Genomic DNA, 11,795 nt, shown 5'->3' with positions numbered 1-11,795 from the left:
CCTTGAAGCTCAATTGGCTTCTTCCACTTCTGACCTGGAGACGGCCCGGGCTGAAAACGTAATCTTGAAGGCGCAGAAGGACAAAGCCTTTGACGGCTGGATGGATACCCAAGAATTCAAAGACCTGATGGTGGAGCATGACGCCCTTCTTCACCCAGTCAGCTACAAGGAGGGTTGGGACGCTGCTGTGGAGGCTATCCAGGATGAGTTTCCCGAGATCCTTGAGCAGTCGCCCTTTCCCTGCCCTGTGCGGGTTCCAGAGCTTGGAGGCGTTACTGAGAAGCTTGCTGGCATGATCAGGGATGGAGAAGAAGAAGATTCTTCTGAGGAGGAACTCGAGCCTGCTACTAAGAAGGCAAGGGTGGAAGAACCTTCAAAAGTAGTGCCTCAACAGCCATCATCTCCTGCAGAGGGAACTTCCACAGGGACTTCGGAGGGTTCGACTGAGACTTCTGAAGAGACGACTGAAACTTCCGAGGAGTCGTCGGATAGTGGTTCTGAAGAATCTCAACCTTCCAAGGCCTAATTTTTTTGTATATCTTCTTAATGAACTTTATTTTTATCAGAAGTTGTTACCCTTCGGGGTTAAATTTTGTATGTTGCTCCTTCGGCCTCTTATCATTATAGTCTTAATGTGCGTTTAAACATCCTTTAGATAGAAATAACTTAAAACTCTTTAACATGAAGTCTGGTTTTTCAAAACCTTACATAGCATGGGTTCGACCCTAATCAATAATAACTTGACAATGTAAATTCTACTGGAATATAAAATCCTACGCAAGCAAAGCTTCCAGGTGCTTTTAAACCTACTTGCCATAATGACAAGTGAGAATCGTACTTCGCCTATCTTACACGTAGTAAACCTTCAGGTTTTGTGCGTGCCAGGTCCTCGGGACTTCAAAACCATCCACAGTCTCGAGCTTGTAGGTTCCTCTACCTTGAACACTCTTGACTCTGTATGGCCCTTCCCAATTTGGGGCAAGCTTCCCTTTTTGTCCTACACCAGATGCTTCTATCTTCCTCAAGACTAGATCGCCTTGTTTAAAAAACCTTTCTTTAACCCTTAGGTTGTAGTAGAATGAAGCTTTTTTCTGATATTCTACTATCTTTGCATGTGCTTTATCTCGCACTTCATCGATTAAATCCAGGGCTAGCTTCTGCCCTTCCTCATTTTCTTTCTCATCAAAAGCCTGAATCCTTGGAGAAGAATGTGATATCTCCACGGGAACTACTGCTTCTGCCCCATATGCCAACATGAAAGGGGTCGCACCTGTCGTGACTCTACAGGTAGTCCTATAGGCCCATAATATGGGAAGTATCTCATCCACCCAATTATTTCTTGACTTCTCGATCCTCTTCTTTAATCCGTCCAGAATTATTCGATTTGCAACTTCTGCTTGCCCATTAGCTTGTGGGTGAGCGACAGAGGTGAACCGTAACTCAATTTCATTTTCTTCACAGTACTTCTTGAATTCCTCATTATTGAATTGCGTTCCATTGTCAGTGACGAGGATACGGGGAATTCCATATCGGCACATAATATTTTCCCACAGGAATTGTGCAACTTGCTTAGTTGTGATTTTGGCCAAAGGTTTGGCTTCGATCCACTTGGTGAAATAATCAATGGCTACAATCAGAAACTTCCTTTGTGCCGTGGCCATAGGAAAAGGACCTAGAATATCCATTCCCCACATTGCAAAGGGAATAGGCGAGTTGATAGAGGTCAGCATCTCGGGGGGTTGTCTAACAACCGGTGCATGCTTCTGACAGCGATCACACTTCTTTACATATTCTTTGGCATCAGCCATCATTTCTGGCCAATAAAAGCCTAAACGGGTTATCTTATGAGCTAAGGCCCTGCCCCCCAAGTGTTGCCCACAAATACCTTCATGCACTTCCTCAAGAGCTAAGCGTGCCTCATCGGGCCTGAGACACCTCAAGTAAGGAACCACGAAAGATCTTTTATACAGAATCCCGTCTATCAATGAGTACCTTAGTGCTCGAACAGTTAATTTTCGTGCTTCAGTTGCATCGCTTGGCAACCAACCGGTTTGAATGTGAGCCTTGATGGGATCGATCCATGACGTCCCCAGGCCTATGGGAGCCACGAGCTTAACATCTATGCTTCGTGTCCTCAAAACACGAAAGTATACACTCCCTGAACTTTCTTCTATCTCAGATGAAGCAAACTTTGATAGCGCATCTGCCTTAACATTTTCTTCCCTTGGAATGTGCTCAACATGGCATTCATTAAACTGGGTCATCACAGCCCTTACTAGGCGGACATATTTAGCCATTGTATCATCCCTTGCCTCAAATTCTCCCTTTACCTGGGATATGATCAGCTTTGAGTCTCCACGGACCTTTAAGTTTTTGACTCTAAGTGTCCCAGCTAGACCAAGGCCAGCTATCAGGGCTTCATATTCTGCCTCATTATTTGTGGTTGGGAAGTCTAGCTTCATAGCATACTCAATTAAGAACCCATCAGGGCTTTGCAGAACCAATCCTGCTCCACTGGAATTTGTTTTTGATGCTTCATCAAAATAGAGAACCCAATATTCTTTTTCCTTGTCCCCATTGTCGACTCCCTTGTCTTGAGGTATGATATCTTCCTGCCCCCCGACTTCTTGGTTGGGTATGGTACATTCCACCACGAAGTCAGCTAGTGCCTGGGCTTTTATGGCCGTACGTGGCTTATACTTGAGATCGAACTCTCCCAACTCTATTGCCCACTTAATCAGTCTCCCACTTGCCTTGGGACTGTGAATGATGTTTCTCAGCGGCTGATTTGTTAGCACTTCAATCTGGTGAGCTTGAAAATAAGGACGCAGCTTTCTTGAAGCCATTACCAAGGCTAAAGCGAATTTCTCAATAGTTGAATAATTCAACTCTGCACCATGCAAGATTTTGCTGACATAGTATACGGGTTTCTGGACTTTCAGTTCCTCCTTAACCAACACCGCGCTCAAGGCGCTTTCTGAAACAGCCAAGTACAAGAATAAAACTTCACTCAGAACTGGCTTGGCCAACAACGGGGCCTGGCCCATATATTTCTTTAACTCTTCAAATGCCTTCTGATTTTCCTCACTCCATACAAAGTCTTTAATGTTCTTTAATGACTTGAAGAATGACAAGCACTTGTCTCCTGACTTGGAGATGAATCGTCCTAGCGCAGCAACCCTTCCTGTGAGTTTCTGAACATCCTTGACAGTTTTTGGGGGTTCCATGTCCAGGATTGCCTTTATTTTATCGGGGTTAGCCTCAATTCCCCTCTTTGAGACCATCAATCCCAAGAATTTTCCAGATCCTACTCCGAAAGCACACTTCGTAGGATTCAACATCATCTTGTGGTACCTCAGGACCTCAAAAGCTTCCCTCAAATGGGTTATATGATCAGTCTTTACTAGACTCTTGACTAGCATGTCATCAACATAGACTTCCATAGTCTTCCCAATAAGATCCTTAAAAATTTTATTCACCAACCTCTGATAGGTGGCTCCTGCATTCTTGAGACCAAACGCCATAACAAGATAACAATAAACACCAAAGTCAGTGATAAATGATACCTTTGGAATGTCATTCTTATGCATTTTGATCTGATTGTATCCGCTAACTCCATCCATGAAACTCAGCATCTCATGCCCAGCAGTGGCATCAATCAAAGTATCAATTCTCGGCAACGGAAAACAGTCTTTGGGGCATGCATCATTCAGATCAGTGAAGTCTATACACATCCTCCACTTTCCATTAGCCTTCTTCACCATTACAGGGTTGGCTAGCCACTCCGGAAATTGGATCTCCTCAATGAAACCAGCTTCTAAGAGCTTTTCTACTTCCTGTTTTATAGCCTCTTGTCTTTCCGGGGCAAAATTTCTTTTCTTTTGTTTCACTGCCTTCCGGCTTGGATCCACGTTTAGCTTGTGAGTAATTAACTCCGGGTCTATGCCTGGCATATCAGCTGCTGACCATGCAAACACATCACTATTTTCTTGCAAAAATTTCACTAACTTCCCTCTACGGGGCTCCTCTAATGTGGCTCCAATGAAAGTCATCCTCTCAGGATTCTCGGGGTCTAAAGGAACCGAAACCAATTCTTCTGCTGGCCTTCCTCTATTCTCATCATTTTCTCGAACATCCATATCTTCAATAGGAAGAACTTGCCCCCCGACTCCATCTGCCCTCAAAGAGGCCACATAACAGCTTCTAGCCATTTTTTGATCTCCTCTCTCTTCTCCAATCCCGTTTCGGGTGGGAAACTTCATGACTGAATGGTAGGAAGAGGGGACTGCCTTGAAGGCATGTATCCCTGTTCTCCCCATGATAGCATTATAAGTTGAACTAGCCTTTACCACCACGAAATCCAGCATCTGCGTTGCTTGCCTTGGCTCCGTACCTATGGTGGTTGGCAATTTAATTATCCCTTCCACAGGACATTCTACTCCAGCAAATCCATATATCGGCATGTCGGTTGGTGTCAACTGGGAGTCGTTATACCCCATCCATAGAAAGGTGTCGTGGAGCAAGATATCCACAGAAGCACCATTATCCACAAGGACCCTCTTAACCGGGCTATTTCCTATTATCGGTGTTATGACCAGCGGGTCGTCATGGGGAAAATTCACACCCTCTAGGTCGGAATCATCAAAAGCCAATGTTACTTCTGTCCTGGCCCTCTTCGGGGCTTCTCCAACAATATGCATAACCTCCCTAGTATATGCCTTTCTGGAATTTTTGGACAATCCAGCAGCAGTTGGACCTCCAAAGATCGTGTTTATCACTGGCCCTCGAGGGCGTCGCGGTCCTCCAAAAATTGCATTTATAACCGGCCCTCTAGGTTGGGGATTCCGCCCCTGATCGTCTTGGTCTCTCCTACGATCTTCAAAGTTCTTCCTTCCATTATTATTTCTGTCCCCTCCATCTCCAGTATACTTGTTCAATCTTCCTTTTCGAATCAAAAACTCAATTTCATCTTTCAATTGCCTACACTCATCAGTGTCATGGCCAACATCTTTGTGAAACCTGCAGTACTTGCTCTTATCTAGCTTGGCAGGATCAGCCTTCAAGGGCTTAGGCCAGCGAATATATCTGTCTTTCTCAATCTCCATCAAAATCTGACTTCTAGGAGCATTCAGCTTAGCGTATTCAGTGAACTTTTGCCCAGGTCCTCCCTTCTTGGGGGTTGAATCAGGATTTTGTTCGGTTCTAGGATACTTGTCCTTAGCGATATACTCCAGATCATTTTTTCGCTTCTTGCCTCCAGTGGGATCATTACTTACTGCAGTCTTCCTCATGCTTTCTTCAACCTTGATATACTTCCCTGCCCTCTCCTGGAGCTGCAACATATTTTCAGGGGGACGTTTGGCCAAGGACATCTTGAAAAACTCATCCCTAGTTCCTTGTTGCAGTGCTATCATGGCTACCTTATCATCAAGGTCTGGGACTTTTAAAGCCTCCTTTGTAAAACGATTCAGATAGTCTCTCAAAGATTCCTTTGCTCCTTGCACAATACTCATGAGAGATGCTGAACTTTTCTCATGGACTCTCCCACTGATGAACTGCTTAATGAAAGCCTGACTTAACTCCCGGAACGATCCTATAGAGTTTGGGGGCAAGCGACTATACCATCTTTGAGCCATACCCGACAGGGTTTGAGGGAAGGCCCGACACTTTATAGCATCATTCACGGGTTGCAGCAGCAGTGCATTAGAGAATGTCCTAACATGATTTGCGGGGTCTCCCGTGCCATCATAGGCTTTGATAGTTGGTATCTTGAATTTTCTTGAGATATGGGCATTCATTATCTCTTCTGTGAAGGGCGGAGTTGGATCATCAGGATCTCCAAGGGAAAGGAGATTGCTTGGATCAGTTCTTGGGACAGCAGCCCTTCTTCTTACCGGACCATCCAGGTCTATGATAGGAGGAGGATTTCTCCCCCTAGGAGGTATGTGGGGTCTGGTGGCCTGGTGAGCCTCCAAATCACGCCTCAGCCTCTGGATTTCAGCCTCATGAGCCCTGATCCTTTCCTGCACTACTTGGGGATTCGGCCCTGGGGTGCTTTGGGGGCGTTGCCTTCCATCGGCCATTGGCTCTTTTCCAGGACGCCTCCTTCTCGGGGCCACTTCATCATCCGAAGATTCGGAGTCCCTCTTAGTGTATGGACCAGAAAATTCCCGATCCTCAGGGATAGGACCCAAACCTCGGGGGAGTTGTCCCTTGTAGCTGGGGTTGAGTTGCCCCTGTCTGGGCTTCCTCCTGAGTAGATGCATAAGTTGAATGGGGAGGAACCTCCACGGTTGATGAAATCACCTGGGTTGTCTCTGATGGTGTTCCTTCCTCTATAGCTCCAATTGTTCTCCGTGTTCTCTCCATGGTTGTTGTTGTCGTCCCACAGACGGCGCCAAATGTTATGGATAAAAAACTAATATATATATAATTGCTGTATTTAGTACTAAGGAACGTGAGCTTCAAGGCTCGATTTGACTGCTCTTGTGTTTCGTGACTCAATCTGCCTTAACAAGATGCCTACGTACCTTGCTGATTGCCAAGGATCAAGTCAAAAAACGTAGTTCTGATTTGTGGGGTGAGACCCCTTATATAGATGTTGGTGGTCCTTGAATTGGACTTGGTATAGGAGACTTGGTGGGCAAGTCTCATAGTTAGAATGGACTTTGGAGTCCTAGATAGTAGGAAACTGATCCCTTATCCTTTTAGGTCCCCTTGAGGCTTATCTATAAAGATTTATATCCTTATCAAGACTCTTCTCAACAGCTGATTTTTCCCTTATTAATTAATTACGAAATTAATTAATAATCAGGGCTTTTGGGCCTTTTTTATTCCATCAGGCCTGATCTGGTCCATCAGGCTTAACCTTTCTGGTCTGAATATCATACATCTTCTTATTGGGTCCAGCAGCCCATTATTAATAAAATCAGGATTTATTTATCCCTATCAAGTAGGTTGGCAGCTTTGCTTCATCAAGCATAGTTCATGCAGCTTCAATGAGAGTCCTGTTCTTTCCTTCTACAACTCCATTTTGCTGTGGAGTTCCAGGTGCAGAAAATTCCTATTTGATTCCATGATCTTTACAGAACTCTTCCATGATTGAATTCTTGAACTCAGTGCGATTATCACTCCTTATGATTTTAACAGAATCTTTGATCAATTTATCCAGCTGTTTGACATGATCAGTTATAGTAGATGCTATTTCAGTCTTCTTGTGCAAGAAATACACCCAAGTGTATCTTGTGAACTCATCCACTATAACTATAACATATTTCTTCTTTGCAATAGACATGACATTGACTGGACCAAATAGATCAAAATGCAGTAGGTGATAAGGCTCAAGAATTGATGACTCAGTTTTGCTCTTGAAAGAAGATTTTCTTTGTTTTACCTTCTGACATGAATCACAAAGGCCATCAGGAGCAAATACTTTTTTTGGCAGTCCTCTCACAAGATCTTTCTTTACAAGCTCATTTATATTGTTAAAATTTAAATGAGATAGTTTCTTGTGCCAATTCCAGCTTTCTTCAATTGATGATCTACTCAGCAGACAGATTGCAGAACCATTAGTATTTGTTAAAAGTTTGGATTCATAAATGTTACCATGCCTGTAACCTTTCAGAACCACTTTGTCTGTAAAATTGCTTATAACTTCACAGTGTTTTTCAAAGAAATCCACATGATAACCTCTCTCATAGATTTGACTTATACTCAACAGATTGTGTTTAAGTCCTGAGACAAGAGCTACTGATTCAATGATGACATTCCCAAGATTGATCTTGCCATATCCCAGAATTTTTCCCATGTTGCCTTCTCCATAAGAAACTCTTGGGCCAGCTTTCTCCACAAAGTCTGATAGCAGGGCTTTATTTCCAGTCATTGTCCTGAACATCCACTGTCCAGAACTAGGATGTTCATCCTGTTGCCCTGCAATCATAAAGACCACTAATGGTTAGTTTTAAGGACCAAGACTTGCTTGGATCCTTTGGCCTTATTAAGTTTGTTAGCATTTGCAGTGGATTTAACATCAGAGTTTATGCTAACATTTTTCTTATCAGATTTTACAGTATCAGACTTTGTATCATACTTTACACCAGAAGGAATTAAAGTAACTTTCTTCAAAGAAGGTTTTATCTGATAATAATCATAGTACAAACTATGATATTCCTTACAAGTATAAATGGAATGCCATATACTACCACAATGAAAACAAGGATTTTGTGGCTTAAACCTAACAGAATGACGCTTAACTACTGACGTAGGAGGTAAATAGTTTATATTCTTATTCTTCCTGCAAAAAGAAGCCAGATGGTTAGAGTTTCCACAGTTATTGCGTTTCTTTCTAGGAGCATTAGGAACAGGCATATAGTTATTACTTTTATTCACACCTTCCTTTCCATTCCTATTTTTCCTAGCTGCTTTTACCTTGTTCACACTGCTAATCTCTTTCAGTTTATGTTTAAGCTGCTTCTTAGTCATTAAGCATATGTTAACTTCAGTTGGTTTATCATGTTCTAATTTATCAGAAGTTGACTCTGCTATCACTTCTGTCCCAATATCTTTCATCTGTTCAGAATCAGACTCTACAATTTTAGCTACAAACTTAACAGGATTTACCTTTGGCTTTGTAGTCTGTTTAACAATAATTGGCTTAACTTGCTCAGTTCCTTTTTCACTTTTATTATTTCCATAACCTAAGCCCTCTTTCCAGTTTCCACTACTTAGTATATCCTAAGTTGCTCTTCCAGAGTTGGTCCAAGTCCTGATAATCTCTCTTTCCTTTTCTAACTCAGTTTTTAGAGATTTATTCATTTTTAGCACTTCATCTCTAACATAAAAGGCCTCATCTCTTTCTTTCTGAGTTTGATGGAACATAACTAACTCTTTTTCTAAATAATCATTCCTCTTTTTAAAAGCAAGATTTTCAGAAGTTAATCTTTCATATGTTAAAGTTTGATCTATATAGCTAATAAACATCTCAACTCAGTAATATCCTCAGTATGAAAGGCATAAGTTGTTTGAGGTACCTTTAACTCAGCAGTATCAGAATTGCTATCAGCATTTGCCATCAAGGCATAGTTCTCCTCATCTCCAGAATCTGAAGTGTCTGTCCAGCTTTTCTTCTTTATGTCAAGAGCCTTGCCTTTGTCACTCTTTCCTTTCTTGCAGTCAGGAGATATGTGACCTTTCTCAGCACAGTTGTAGCATTTGACATTTGAGTAATCTCCTCTGTCAGACTTTCCTCCTCTGCCTTCAGATTTTCTGAAGCCCTTCTTATCAGAACTTCTACCTTTCCTGGAAAACTTCTTTCCCCTTCTGAATTTTCTGTAGGCTATCTTTGTGATACCCTTCACCATAAGAGCACTGATAAGTGGATTTTATATCCACTTGGAACGCTTTATTACAAGCTTAAATTGGTGTTTTGGACTCAAGTTGTTGGTATTTTGATGTGTTTTTGTGTTATTGCATTTCAGGTATCAGTTAAATGAAGAAAAGAGCTTTTAAAGGAAATATGTTGAAAAGTGATCAGAATTGGAAGCCAAGGCCATTGTCAAGTTGTAGAGAATCTCAATAGCTTCGCGTGGGCAGTTGAATCGCCTAATTCTGACGAGTAGAACTCAAGTTATGGCCAAAACAAGATTCATCAAAATATTTTTCCCAGTCAGTAGCTGAGCGCCCGCTCAGCAGAGCTGAGCGGCCGCTCAGGGCGCGGCTGGTCGCTGATTTCGCTAAAAAAGCCTTTTTTGAGTAGAATTTGACGATTTTAAGGGTCCAGGTCCACTAGGGGCGTATATATACTTAAAAAAAGGGTTTTCATCATCCGGGAAGATTGGGATACCAAGGAGAAGACCTAGAAGCACAGAACAACTCCGAAAAAGAAGATCTTGTTTTCAACTTGTGATTCTTTGAATTAGTTGTAACTTTGGATGCTCATTTTCATTCTTGTTGAAACTATATCTCGTTTATTCATACTTTGATTATTATTTAGTTTATTAAGACCTTGTTTATACCATGCTTTCATTGGAACCTATGGTGATGATGAGTTCGATTATGGGCTAATCGTTGTCATGGGATTCTAGCGGATTTACTTATAGATTTCAATAATTAATTGTTTCGATATCTTGGTGTGTGGTGATTGTATGATATCCTAGTATGGTTGTGCTTATTCGTCTTATGTGCGTAGCTAACATATAAGATAGCGTGTTAATCTCTATTGAAGCGACGGTGAATATAGAGGTTTAGAACTTGCCATGCTAGCATAGGTTCTTGTATGTGTATACATGATTCGTAGGTAACTCTAACCGTTTTACTTGCCCTATGTAATCAAGATAGATAACTTGTGCTTAAACCGTTATGTTGTCAAATTCTATAGACATATAGGGTCTCAATATAATTGGTGCCTATTCAGCTTCTATCTCTTTTGTGGATGTCTGGTAGAATGGTACTCGTGCAACGAAAGTTGGCGTTTATCAGTTTCGTGTTATCTGATTAGTGTCATCACCATCACATGCTAAGGTTAAGAACAATAAGGCTATTGAATGGAGTAGTAATGAAGTTAGAATCCCATGTTTGTCATATATAGTAATTCAACCTTAATTCTCTTAGTTAATGTTATTTAATATAATCTCTTAGTTTAATAAATTTGTTATTTATCTTAGCATTGAGCGATAACCATACATTGTTGCATAGGTGCATAAATTGAACTTAACCTAAACCAGTCTCTGTGGGAACGAATCTGATTTATATCTTATACTACTTGCGAACGCGTATACTTGCGTGAATATTAGCGCGTGTTTTCGCCCTAACAAGTTTTTGGCGCCGCTGCCGGGGACTCGGTGTTAATTTTTAGTTTATGTGCTTGTCATCAGTGGTCGTTAAAGTTCACTGACTCGGATTCTTTTACTTTCACGGTTTATTTGTTTGTGTTTCAGGTACTCATTACAATGGGAGATCCAGCAGCACGAACGAAAGCCTTGATGGATTTTTCTTAACCCAAGATCAATGACATTCAATCTAGCATTGTCCGGCCAGCTATCACAGCTAATACCTTTGAGATCAAGCCTGGCATAATTCAATGGGTACAGACTTCAGTCCAGTTTGGGGGTTCTCCAACGGAAGATCCCAATACACACATTAGGGATTTCATTGAAATATGTGACACCTTCAAGTTCAACGGTGTTTCTGAAGATGCTGTGAAGCTGAGACTGTTCCCATTCTCTCTGAAGGACAAGGCTAAGAGCTGGTTACACTCTCTACCAGCTGGTTCGATTACTACTTGGGAAGATCTTGCTCAGAAGTTTCTTACTAAATTCTTCCCTATGGCGAAGACAGCTGCACTCAGGAATGCTATTACTCAATTTGCGCAGCAAACGGGAGAATCGCTAAGTGAAGCTTGGGAGCGCTACAAGGAGATGCTTAGGAAGTGTCCTCATCATGGAATTCCTGATTGGATGATCATCACTTATTTTTACAATGGGTTGAGAGCACAGTCCAGACCCATGCTCGATGCAGCATCAGGCGGAGCATTATGGGCAAAGAGCTATAAGGAAGCTTATGATCTAATTGAACTGATGGCTGCTAATGAATATCAGTATCCAACCCAGAAATATCCACAGGGCAAGGTAGCAGGAGTTCTTGAAGTGGATACAGCTACAGCTATCACTGCTCAACTAAAGGCGTTGTCTATGAAGATCGATTCTCTGGCTAACTATGGTGTTAAGCAGATAATTAGTGTTTGTGAGCTGTGTGCAGGTCCGCATGCGACAGAACAATGCGCTATATCTAGCGACTCA

General features: G+C 42.0%; 1 non-coding gene across 1 annotated transcript; it reads right to left on the bottom strand.

Annotated features, from left to right (window-relative positions):
• Positions 1-11,336: 11,336 nt before the first annotated feature.
• Positions 11,337-11,443, bottom strand: LOC141715519 (small nucleolar RNA R71). Its single transcript, XR_012572278.1, has one exon. It is a non-coding gene; the product is annotated as a small nucleolar RNA R71 (small nucleolar RNA).
• Positions 11,444-11,795: the final 352 nt, after the last annotated feature.

The sequence above is a fragment of the Apium graveolens genome, chromosome 3 (genome assembly GCF_009905375.1).
Source record: "Apium graveolens cultivar Ventura chromosome 3, ASM990537v1, whole genome shotgun sequence".
NCBI classification, from domain to species: domain Eukaryota; kingdom Viridiplantae; phylum Streptophyta; class Magnoliopsida; order Apiales; family Apiaceae; genus Apium; species Apium graveolens.
This window is presented reverse-complemented; position numbering and strand designations above follow the sequence as displayed.